The sequence below is a fragment of the Astatotilapia calliptera genome, chromosome 20, assembly GCF_964374335.1.
Source record: "Astatotilapia calliptera chromosome 20, fAstCal68.1, whole genome shotgun sequence".
Lineage (NCBI taxonomy): Eukaryota > Metazoa > Chordata > Actinopteri > Cichliformes > Cichlidae > Astatotilapia > Astatotilapia calliptera.
This window is the reverse complement of record NC_137441.1, coordinates 35,919,477-35,932,746: the sequence shown is the minus strand read 5'-3', so window position 1 is coordinate 35,932,746 and position 13,270 is coordinate 35,919,477. Positions and strand designations below refer to the sequence as shown.

The following is a 13,270-nucleotide window of genomic DNA, read 5'->3' as shown; positions in this document are numbered from 1 at the left end:
TTTGTTTCCCATAAAGTCTTCAATATATTCTCTCAATACATTCTAATACCTATATTACAAAATGAACTCTGAGATCTGCAAAATGAGATGGTAGAAATATTGTTATTTCTACCCTCCATTTGCCTGCTATTCCCCGTAGTGTCAGGAGGATTGGTGAGGTGGAGTGCTACTCCATCCAACCAAATGAGACTTGCTGTTCAAATGAGAACAAATGGCTTTTCTAACAGCAATATTATTAAACACACAGCACTGGTGTTTCAAACGCATTAGTAGGACTGATATGAAGTTGTTCGGCTGACTGGCGGAAACAATGAACTCTGGCTAACACTATTAATCAGAATCATAAAGCTATTTCTCATCTGGTGTATCAAATAATGAGGTAGTGGGAACCAAGCAAGGTTTTCCATTAAAGCGTGAAAGCCACACAATACCATCAATGTTCACACAGACACAAAACAAAATGGGAAACAAAACATGAAAATATCATTTTTGACACCTTTATGTAAGAAATTGGTGTAAATATGGCTGAAATGCAATGTGATGCAGAGCAGAATGACGAGAGTGCATATTTATGATGCGGTAAAGAAACTAAAGAGAGGTTTTGATTATTCATCGTTTTGGGCTGCAAGGAAAACATCTATTACAACAAATGAATCATTAGCAAGACAAACAATTTACTAGACTAACAAGCGTTGCAACAGTCCATGACAAAGAGTGCATTCACAAGCACTCACTCCTGTTTGCTCGGGGTTTGTGTTGCTGTCTAACTAGCCCCAATCTGTGAAAGCTTTCATGGTGAAACAGTCCAGTGCATATTAAAATTAGACTTACGTGGTGTGTGTGTGTGCGCGTGCGCATGTGTGTGTGTGTCTACAAAGACAAGACACAGAGCATAAGACAGATACTGCATAAATTTGTGTAACAGTAAATATCTGCTATTTAAAATGATCAAATATTGTATAAGAACTCAATGAAAATCCATGTTTACTCAGAAATACCTGTAAACCTGTAAGAGCTACACAAAATAAATGAAATACTAATATCACATTGACTGTATATTTTATTATCAAATGTTTATACAGCTTATCTATTGTGTTTCCTTATTCTATTATATAAAGAGTTCATAAAGTATGGAGTTATCCCGTTTTAGACCTTTTCAAAGTTCTTTTCTACGTTGAGTAGTTATGGTCATTTTTGTTGTTCAGTTATTGCTTTAAGAGTAATGGGTACTGATGCCCATTATTGATTTCGTGGCAGAGACTCATCATCGTCCATGAATTTTGAATAGGGTTGAGGTCGGATATTTCAGAGGATTAATGTTAGCCCGCTTTATCGATTCTAAGACCCGTTTTGATTTGTCTTTGGGATCATTGTCCTGTTTGAACATCCAATTGTTTCTAAGTTTTAGTGGTTTAGTTGTTGATTTGAGGTGATCTTGAAGACTTTGGAGGTAGTCAAGGCCCCAGAGCAAAATGCTAACTCAACCATGCTCGAAAGCTGTTAGTGTTCCCTTTAAAAGTCTTATCGTTACTCCTCCAAACATAACGTTTGTCATTGTCACCAACTAGCTCAATCTTTGTTTCGTCTGAGCGTAAAGTTTTCATCAAAAGACATTTGGCTTGTCCATGTGGACAGCTACAAATTCAGTCAAGCTTGAAGGTGTCAATTTTGTAGCAGGGACTTCTTTCTTGGTTCGACGCCCTCTTAATGCATGGAGATGTGAAAGTCGCTTCACTTTGATCAATACAGTTGGTGCTCCAGCAACTTCCAGTTGATGGCAGCGTTGAGTCTGTGTGGTTCCTGCGTTGTTCTTGAACATTATAATTAATTTCCATTCATCTGAGGGTGAAGGTTTGGGGAGGAGACCCAAACTTTTGGGTGACACATCCAAATAACTTCTGTTTATGTACACTTGTTTGAACTGATGGACCTAAAATCTGCAGTTGTTTATAAATGGCTCCAAGAGACCTTCCCAACATGTGCATATCTTTGAACAATTCTTTGATACAATCCCAATAGTAGTGGGGAAATTTCACAACTGGACTTTTTGCACCAGTGGCACCTTATCACGGTCCCATGTGAATTCCAACATTTCACAAATGTTTGTAGAAACAATCTGCATGCCTAGGTCCTCGATTTTATGCACCTGTTGCCATTGAAGCGACTGGAACATCTTAATTCAATGCTTTGGGTGGGTGAGTGAATACTTTTGGCAATATAGTGTAGCTGTACAATCCTTCCACCCTGGAAAAAAAACAGTTAAAATAAATAATTAAAAGCCCAAAATTGCCATGTCATTCATGAATGTATGTAAACGTCTCACCAGGACTGTACATTTCACAATGAATATCTCACTTAGAGCATATGTGGCAAAGAAAGGAGGATTAAATGTTCAAATAGAGGCAGAGAGACAAGCAATCTCTCAAAACATCAAGCAAAGGTTCATCAGTCACAGTCTGAGAAATGAACAGTTTTCAGTTTTCATATTTCATCTCCAGTTACCTCAGCTGTGTCATTTATACTATAAGGTTACAATTTGCCACATTATTCAGTTGTTCTGTCTTCCTCCTACTGAAGTTTGCAAATTACGAATGTTAATTTGGATACATTACATATGGGAAATAAATCAATGTTAAAGTTTGTTCAGATTTTTCTTATTAGTATTAGTACAGTAATGCTTCTGAGAAGCAAACAGGTGAAGATGGATGGAAAGAGCAGAATTGGTGAACAAAAAATGCAACCTCTGCAGTCTTCTAGACACATTCTTCACAGAAGCAACTGATATTTATAGTTTGTGAATATGACAAATTATTTGGGTGCACCAGTGCGAGTGACTCCTGGGTTCTGACATTCTTGCTAGAAGCACTCAGTGTACAAAGCATCTAAGTAGCTGCATCCCATTTTAATCCACTAATAACATTAATTCCATTAACTTTTTGATGCACAGAAATAAAAGTGTAAAGTTTGTGTATTTCTGTGAATCTGTGAGAAAACAGATTTTAACAGCAACACTGTACTCAGAGCGAATGTAACAGCGCATGCATTCATGTATTTGTCTCAAATTATGTGGTGGTTCACATTTAGTTCGGTATGAAATTTCTTTGGTTTTTAGTTTAACTTCCTGAATTTGTTTTAATTTTTTTGGAAGTACACTTTACTGAGAACACATGAATTCATAAACAATGTAAACTGAGCTTAACAGCTTCAGTTCTGTGGCTGTTAAAAATATAATATAATAAATTAGAGTGAAGCTCAATGGTGTAAATTAGTCTTTATAAATGAAGTCTTCACTTCAAATTTGTTCATGTTTCATAACTAACCTGCAGAAAATATGCACAGACATAGCAGATACAAGTAATATACAATGTATATATAAATATACAAGTAATAACCAAGTTATTTCAACAAAGTTTGTAAGAGTGATTCCATTTATAGATAAACTACAAAGTTTTTTTCCTAAACCCAAACCTGTCACGGTGTAAATGTTTTTATTGCCCTTTTTCTGATTAAAAAAAAAATCAAAAACCGACAATGTAAGCATATACAAAATGTGCTTTAATATACCAGTCACTCACTTTACATTTAGAAATCTCAATAATTTTGAGAAACCCTAACACGAGTATAAGGTTTGCAAATGATATCACTTTGAATATAACGTGTCTCACTTTTTTCATCATGAGTCAATATTTGCCATCTTTATAAAGTTTCTCTGAATAATTTTGCCCAAGTTGGGCCTGCATATAAAAATGACTCCGGATCCCGGATTAGCATTTCATATGAGTGAACTTTAAAATGTGCAAATGCCATTTGCCTTTGGTTCATAGCAGAGGTTTGACTGATTCAAGTGAAAAATGTCAAATTCCTCTGACTTGCATGTGTGAAATACCATCCTTGCAGTCTACATGAAAAACTCCAAATTAAATTAAACGTGTTGGAAAAATTAAAATCAGCAGATACAGATGCATGAACACACTTGCATAGGTGGATGGAGAAGCCTCACACGCTTACACAAACCTCCCATGACTTGATGAGGTTGTTGTGATTAATAGGGGCGAAAATCACTTGCAATCTAAGAGAACCATTTGACTCTCCTAACGCCTTCAACACACACACACATCACATGCAGAGTGCTCAGCCTTTGGTGCTTAATGGAGCCCTCATATGGGTTATTGATCGGGCGGACCACGGTGAGATTAATTTATTCTTCCAATCAAGCTTTAATTAATAGCAGGACACTGGTAAGACCCCCATTAAAACACATGGTCATTACTCACAGCAGGAACATAGAGGAAACCAATAATCAAAAGATGCCTGATGTTCCCTTGTCCCACATTCAGGATTTCTTCTAGCGGAACCAAGAACACGAATATTTTGTAACAGAATTTTATGTAAAAGAAAAAAATCCACCAAAGCAGCTACTACACACGTGAGAGTTTTGAGCACACATAAGTTAAATTCTCTGTGCACAAATCAGTCTTTTGCCAGTTTTGTGAAACCAAGTGCAAGTACCGATCCTCCTGTGATTACTAACATTTAATCCAATTACATGAGCATGACCTCACTAATAAAGAGCTTTAATTAACCATGTTCCAGTCTACCGCACTATATCAGCTTCGTACAGATTTATTTACATTTTGGAAAGTTTCTGAAATAGGGGTTGTATTATACTGTTATTAATATATACACAGTATATCAGGGAATAAATGCAAATAAATATTCTGTATTTACATTGATCTGTATTATGACTACCTATACAAACCTTCTGCAAATCTAAGGTTTGTGGAATTAAATATAAAAAAAAAATTAAAGTGGATACAGATATTTATTAAAACCATGTTAGTTTTTCTCTTCAGTCGGAATTCTGACTGTTTGTCACTGTTTGTAAAACAGAAGAGGAGGAGCAGAGAAGAGCACAAAGCACTGTAGAAGAAGAGAAGCAGTTCTCAACTGAGTGCTAATTAGCCTAGAGCGATCAACCTTTGTCCAACCAAAGATGGACAGATGGCAACAGATCCCAAAGGCTGAAAGCACTAGCGGTTCTTCTGCTAGTCCCAGCTGAACTACCAGCTAACCCAGGAAGACTGTCATAAAGATCAAAAATGAGAACCCAAATTCAGTAGGCATGAATCAGATTGAGTTAACAAAAAGTGAGCTGTTTATGGCTGACAAAAGTAAAACGCAGTATGCTTACCAGGCAGAACATGATGTGAAAAAAGCACAGACAGAAGACACTATACATACAAAGAGAAGGCTAATCAGGAAGATAATGAAGATGAGAAAAGAGGAAGGAAATAAAAGAACCCACCCCAACACCTGTCATGTGTTTTTGCAGCTAAGATGGCGATGGTGGAAATACGCAAGGTGCAAAAAAAGCCTTTAGATACGTCCATTTGTTATACTTCCTGTGCTTAATCTTAAACCTAAACCTTTATCGGACATCCAAACCAAGGGTATGCAGGCAGAGTGCAAAAAACAATTGGTGCGGTTTTATAGGCTGAAACTTGAAATATATTTTCTGGAAACATATGAGACTACCATTACCGTTAACATGACTTAAACTGGTAGGATGTAGGACCTCTTAACAGCCCTTTTTTGCTATGTATCACTGGATGTACTGACAGTGCAATCCTTTTAAAACCTGTGGATTCTTTGGCAGGCTTTGCCGCGTCTGCCCCATTAGTCTGCTGTAAGATGTGATTATGAAAACAAATCTCATGATCAGGATTATTGCAAGTGGTTTTATATTAACAGGCTACAAAACAAGGTTCAGTTTGTAGCACAGTGTGTAACTCTGCATATAGTTGGACCAGAATGTGAATTTGTATTTGTGTGTATTCTGCAGCAGCTAATATGCATGTGAAATAATATTACTTACTTGTGTACATGGTTTATTTCGATCACGACTTATGACAACATTACACACACACAGATACAAAAATCAGCATGAAAATAACTAAATAAATGATACACGTGCAATTACATTTTTAAACAAACATGCAAGAACGGGAGTTGAGATGCAGATGGTTGCATGTGAAAGCTGGAAGATTTGCCAGACTGCATTCAACGCATCATCAATCTCTTGTAATGCTACCCATGCTCAGAATGATTATGCTAAAAGTGGATATTGGAACTGAAGTTGGTGCCATTAGCAGGCAGGAAGTAAATACTCAGACACAAGCTTCCTCTCACTGAGATGGGCATTTAGTCCTGAACATGCGTATGCTGAGGAAGCGAGGAAGAGAGCAGGGGGAACTTAACAATTAGTGTTCATAATGAGATCAGGGTTATCAGACGACTCGCTGGTCACGATGATGAAAAGAACACTAATTCAGTTTGTCTCTTCCTTTCTTCCATTGGCCCTGGTTACTTGCTGAGGGATGGAGAGAAAGAGAGGGGAAGGGTGGGGAAATGTCCATATTATGAATAACTCCTATCTGACATGTGCTAAATTATCGCGGCAAAGTAATTTCATTGCTTGCATTAGTTACAATAACTGCAGGCTAAAAATGAGCACAAACCATGATGGCAATCTCATTCTCGCCTATCTGCAGATCTTGGACATGTTCTTTCCAGTTTTAGTCTTCTGCATCCTGTTTACACTCCTTTTCTTTCTTTAGATATAAATACCAAACAGGCTGGTCTGCTGCACCTCAGTTGGAGCTAAATGAGTGTAAACAGCCTGACTGGGCCTGAGATGGATGAGTGGCATCGCAAAGGGAGGAGGGGGAGAGATGGATAGAGACACAGACAGAGGAGGAGAAGACAGGAGAAGGAAAGTCCACACACACCTCTCTATAGAGTTGCTCGTGAAAACTTCTTCAGCCCTGCCATCTGCTAGCTAAAGAAAGCTGACACATAGGAGAACACCGGCAGTAATCAGTAGCACCCATGCAAACACACACACACGTATAGGGATTTATTGTTTACTGTTATAATTTCTTCAAATCCTGAAGTAGAGAGGATATCAGCTGGGTGTTTCTTGTTTCAGAGAGTTTTGCCGCCATGCCCAGGACCTACAATCCCATTCTCATCGATGCCCCTCATCAATGAAGTCCAATCATTAAGACTGATTAGAAGACATCTCACTGTGAAAGGACCCCCGCACAAGCCATCTATCACCGACGCACACAGCCACTCACTCACACACACATGCATGGAGACAAGCACACACCAACACAAACATACACACACAGGGGCGTCATCCATCACCCCCCGTGGCTGGTCTATCTGAGGTCTCAGTGATTAGTTGTCCTGCCTGGCTGAATTATGATGTTAATAAGTCACCATTAGTTCCCCTGTCCTCACCCACTTCACACATGTAAGTAAGAGTGCACGCACACACACAACATGCCACTTTCATATTGTGTGGAGAAGCAATAGAGTGAGTCTAAAAAAGAAAAATAAACGATTCCATGCTGTGTTTTCATCATCCTATCTGCACAAAGATCTTTTGAATACTAACTAAGCCTAATTTTAGCAACAGCATTTAAATAAATGACATCATTCTGTAGTAATATTTTATATCTGCACAGACCTTTTCCACAGAACACATTTTTGCCAAACCAGGGAAAACACAGGTGCTGCTGATAACGTTTGTCCTTTTTTTTTTACTATACTAATATATTTATATATATATGATTTCTTATACAACCTGCATGCACAGAAGCTGCATGACATTAATAACACATATGGTTTTCCTTATATGACAATCAAATTTGCATATGTGCTTAGGTACATATGCAGAGGTTATCAGTATGCTAGCGATGCACCAATTGATCAGCAAGTGGCTGGAATCAGTTGGTTTTCAGCTGATTGGCAACGACTGGTAACCAGTCGATGAGCCTCAGATTAATCTGTTTCTGTGCTGATCTGTCACAGCCTACATTCATCTGGCCACAAATGTAACTATCCCAGGATGCAGGATCAATCAGAGTGGTAGTTTAGCAATTTAGCAATATACCCTAGAAACGCAGAGGTCAATATAAATACAGAATATTGATTTGCGCAAGATAGTCCTTCCCTGAAACCAAATGTAACATGCATTGGCATGTGACTGTGTATATAATAATATAATACAGCCTCAAATAAATTTCCACAATCAGTGCTGAAAGGAATCTGCAGGTTTTAGGGCAGCATGTGCTCCCATCCGTACAATGCATTTTTCAGGGACGACCTTGCATATATCAGCAAGATAATGCTCGACCACAAACTGCATCTAACAGTGTTAGCTTTGTAGCAGAAGAGTGAGGGTACTGAACTGTACTTTTTAATATGGGTTTATGTGATTTGAATATCATTTTTTCTGGTTTAATTTACATTTTACACAGCATCCCAAATTCTTTGGAATTGAGGTTATAATATACAATGCTAATGTTACAGCCACTAATCTCCAGTTTGGCATTCCCCATTTCCTTTCTTCAACATTCATTCTCTCAAACACAAATATAAAATATTCAGTTGAAACACCTGCTCAGCTCAGTCTTCATTATTTAAGGTGCTTAAAGAAACTCAACACATGAGCACAGTAACATCACCATTTAGTATTTTAGACATGCAATTACAGAGCCACGCACACATGTAAAACATTTTAGACAAAGTGAAACACACTGCAATGCATCAATAGGCGGGTTTTATATGTACAAAAAAATAGCTCTGTCCAGTAACCTTTTTACTAGATCTGTGAGAGCAACCTAGTGTATGTCTGGAAAAAATGTAAATGGTTTTTAACTGTCTGTTTTTTATAGAAAACATCAAGTAAGTGATGGAGCCAATTAAAGTTCTTAAGGTTATTACACACCGAGGAAAAAAACAACATGAAATTCAACATTTTTTCGAATGTGAATTTGTCATGTAGTGCATTTACACACACACACGTTTTGTGAACGATTCATCCCCAAATAATGCACCGTGAAACTCATTCAGTTCTCAACAGAAGGCAGAAGCAGCTCCTGCAAACAGAGTTGGGACCACATCTGAGGAGGCAGACCGCTGCCAAATGCAGTGATCTGATTGGTCAGATCTGTTTATTCGCATTTGAAAATCAGAAAAATTTAACATGATGTAAAAAAACAAATGCTGCAAATTTGTCAGTGTGAACGGCCACATTAAGAATAGGTGAGCTATGCTGCCCTCACGACACGTGACCATGTGAAGCTAGACAGCTAGCGAACAAAATAGAGGAGATCTTCCACACAAGGCTTGCCTTTCTTGCTTTTAATGAAGATCCTTTAAAGCCTTATCTCTCTCAAGGCTTCTCCTTGCTATTTCTCATTTGTAACTGAAACATACAGAAAATGAAAATAAATTGCTAGCTAACACACATCTTAATGACAAACTTACTGATTAGCCTAGCTTAACACGTGCGTTACATTAGCATCGCAGTTCACTCCATGTAAACACATATAAAAGTTATCTCTGAACATATTAATACTCACAAAGACGAACGTTTCCCAAGGTACAAGCGTGTAGGGCACTCTTAGCGTGTACATGAACTCGTTCACTCTTTTAATACTGCCGAAGCACTTTTCACGGCATTAACGGAGAAAATACGTCAAAGATAGGTTAATGATCAGAGCGCTCCCTCGCTCCCATTTCCGCACATAGAATACAAAGATCACTTGTGATAACGATGTCTCACTCTGAGCAAATTACGAACCCATACATTTTAACTGTTTTTAGCATGAATCACTTATAATATTTCTTAACTTTGAACTTATTTATCACTTTGCTTATGTAACTTAATCAGACTATGCACTAACTACTGACTTTTGACCAAAAGGCATAACATGAGCCCAAAAAATATTTTTAAGGCACAAAACTTTTACACAGTTTCCAGAAAACTGGAATAATGTCCGACTTTTTTCATTGGAAAGAAAATTGCATATTCATAATTAACCTATGAGCTTTGTTACTTCTTCATTTGTTTCTTGTTTGTCATGTTTTTGCAAATTAATCTTTAAAAATAATTAAGGAAACTAATTCACATAATATGTCAAACACACATGCAAACATCATTTTTACAGACGATTAAGTAACTTTCTAGAATACACAGACGTCATTATAGCAACAAATAAAGGTCTGTAGTTCTAAAACTGCACAAAAATGCTTGGAGTTTGAACCAAATGCAAATACTGAAACCAAATGAAAAAAATTAGGACAAAATGTTATGAAACAGAAAATCACAAGCACCAAGGTGTGCTGGTGAGTCAACACAAGTCTTTTTGTATGAACCACTCTCTCAACAAGAACACCGTGGAGCTGTGGTGCTAATATCGAACCACAAAAACTCATCACTAGCTAAAATAGAGCTCAAAGAGGAAAGCACTCAACAACACACAGTAAGAACAGAGTTATGAGAAATAAGAAAAGCAGCAAATATTAATCTGACCAAACGTCCAAGGACAAATAAGGCAACTATCTAAATTCACTACACACAAAACCCACAAAACATGATAAACAACTCAGTTTGCTGTCAAAACGACCAACAGGTTACTTTGATATTACTAACAGCTCAGTGCATAAAGGTGAATGAGGTGATCCATTGATAAAGATATAATGTCTGCAGCCACACACAGCCTATAGCCAAATAGAGTATAACACTTTTTCCTTCTCTTCTTGTGTCAACACAATACCTCATAATATTTCACATAACAGACTTTCAATCACAGCTACTAGGCTGGATCCATCCACACATATTTATGGCTTCGTTGAAGTCTCCCATCTTGGTTTCAGCTGCACTGGTCTGACTTTGAATCAATAGTTATCAAGATTATGGCGAGGATGTCCAAAACCTGTTTTGGCTTCATCCAGCGTTTGAATATCTTCTTACAGCTTGACAACATTATTGGTAACAGAACTAAGCTGTTCTCAGCTCTCTGCTAGCTTTCTTGATATGTTTATAGCACAGATATGAGACACATGTCATAACTATTCAAACAGTTGTTCTTTGTCTGGCCCACACTTGTGTTTCCTCTCAGATTCTCCAGTTATTTTCTTTTCCTAAGACAATTTAAAATGTTAAGCTTGTTCTTTTCAGCATTACCACCATGATTTTAGCGTGATGGTTCTTTTTCACTAACATTCACCTAAAAATATATTTTTGGTCTTTATGTACACTAGCAAAGAAGGAACTCAGGTTACACTCTTCCTCTCATTGCTAATTTTATGTATGTTTTAATATGCAAAATTAGCTTTGCTGCTATCAGTATTGCTTTTCCATTGATTTCAACCCCACAAAATACATTTCATGAACTAGAACCGCAGGCATAACGATACAGGTTTCATTACACAAAGACTAACCTGCATGTATCTTGTAACCATGCATTCTTACCTATGGAAAATTGACACCATGCGCACGCTCAAGCAGACACGTGTGTCCAAATCAATGGGATTTTAGTCAGACATCATTCTTCTCAGTATGAACATACCAATATTGGAGAGGGAACGAGAAAAGCAGGAGTAGACAGATAAACCCATTAGGCCCTGTAAAATATGAATATATGGCTTATGACTTAGAACTGAGTCACTGATTAGGATAAGTCAATAGATATATGCATCATTGTTGTTTTATGAGGTGTTGTACTATTTTAATATAGCCCTAGAGAAAATCTATGGGTAAGGGTAAACTATTGATCAGCAAATAAGGCTGCAGGGATCAATAAAATGTGCACCAGTGAAATGTTCAGAAGAATGTACATCATCAAAATAGATCAAGAGCTAATCCTCATATACCCCATTCAATTTGATTTAACTCATAATCACCTACCTGTAAGGTGTGAGCCCTCTTTGAGCTTTTCTGAGTCGTACACATATTCGGGAGCTGATCCTGTTTTATTTCTACTCCTAATACTTTCTGTTTCCTTTTAGGGAGCAATACAAAAATAGTTGAGCTGCAGTACCTGTCACACGTAGTATGCTCTGACTATACCCCGTCTCTTTTTGTTCCAAGTCAGTGTTTCAAATTTGTCCTCTATTGCATAAAAGTAGTGCGTCATTCAAGCCTGTGTTTCTAATTATGTCAATATTCAAATCCTCAAAGCATCGAAACTTTTCTTTCAGGTTTTTGTTGACAAGTACAGAGGTCCTTTTCAGCAGATTGCTAGGATAACACACTATGATCCAATCGCCGTCAACAAACACTATTTGAATTAATTGCAACATATTGCTTTTTATGTGACGATTCAAATCAGCTCTTTTATTTCTGTTAATACCCAAGGGTCATGCCATAGCAAAGTAATGCCTGAGAAATATTACAGACAATATGTCCTCGTGGTGTTTGTAGGAAGCAAATTCCAGGCAGGGCTTTGGAGGCCATCTGCTCTTGTGTCTCAACATAATGGCTGGCTTATGAAAGCTACATCCCCAAATTTGGCTCCATGTATATGCAGCAGACAATGGGTCGCTTGCCATTTGAATCAGAACAAGTCCAGAAAGATCAGATCATTTCCAACATGCACAGTTATTGGAAATGTTCTGAAGAGGTTCTTCAAACAGCATACTGGTGAAATCTATCAGTCCATCTAATTCCTTAAATGCTTATCCAATTTAGGGTCACAGGGAGCGGCTGGAGCTCACACCAGCTGTCACGGAGCAAGAGATGGGGTACATACTGGAGAGATCGACAGCCTGTCACTAAGATGGCTAATTTAGAATCACCAATTACCCTAGCATGCATGTCCTTGAACTGTCGGGGGAAGCCAGAGGGAACCCGCACGGGCAAAAGGATGACATGCAAACTCCGCACAGAAAGGCCCCAGCTGGTAGATTCAAACCCAGATCCTCTCACTGTGATGCCACATTGCTAACCACTACACCACTGTGCTGTGTTGATAACAATCTATTACCTAACAAAAATAGCACCCAGGATTTATCGTTCCACTCAAGACTCAGCAGCGCTGCGATATCTGCATATGTGCTTAGTTTCTCTCATCTGACATTACATAAGCCCCCCTTTTTCTTTTTTTTCCTGCCCCTGTGCCTCTCTCTTACACTTTCTCTCCTTCACGGGGAGGTTTCAACTCAACGTAGCGTGAATATGTTTGAATTTTAGCAAGGTACTGAAATCTCCCCAAAGCTGTGAAGCCTGGGTGAAATGGGATTGTCATTTAAAAAAAAGCTGGGATCACATTGTTATGCTTTCATACAGCATTGGTAAGTTCAGCTGACATAGTCATGCACAGAGAGAAAACACACGCACACAGAAGCAAATTTTCCTGTGTGCTGAAGTGTGAGAAGATAAGCATTATGCAGCTTCAGTTTCTCTCTGGTAACA

The 13,270-nt window shown here is 38.0% G+C and overlaps 1 long non-coding RNA gene across 1 annotated transcript; it reads right to left on the bottom strand.

Annotated features, from left to right (window-relative positions):
• Nucleotides 1-483: 483 nt before the first annotated feature.
• Nucleotides 484-9,780, bottom strand: LOC145423075 (uncharacterized). Its single transcript, XR_013904188.1, has 2 exons — nucleotides 9,435-9,780; nucleotides 484-2,244 (listed from the first exon to the last, which is right to left on the bottom strand). It is a non-coding gene; the product is annotated as an uncharacterized LOC145423075 (long non-coding RNA).
• Between the last annotated feature and the right edge of the window lie 3,490 nt (nucleotides 9,781-13,270).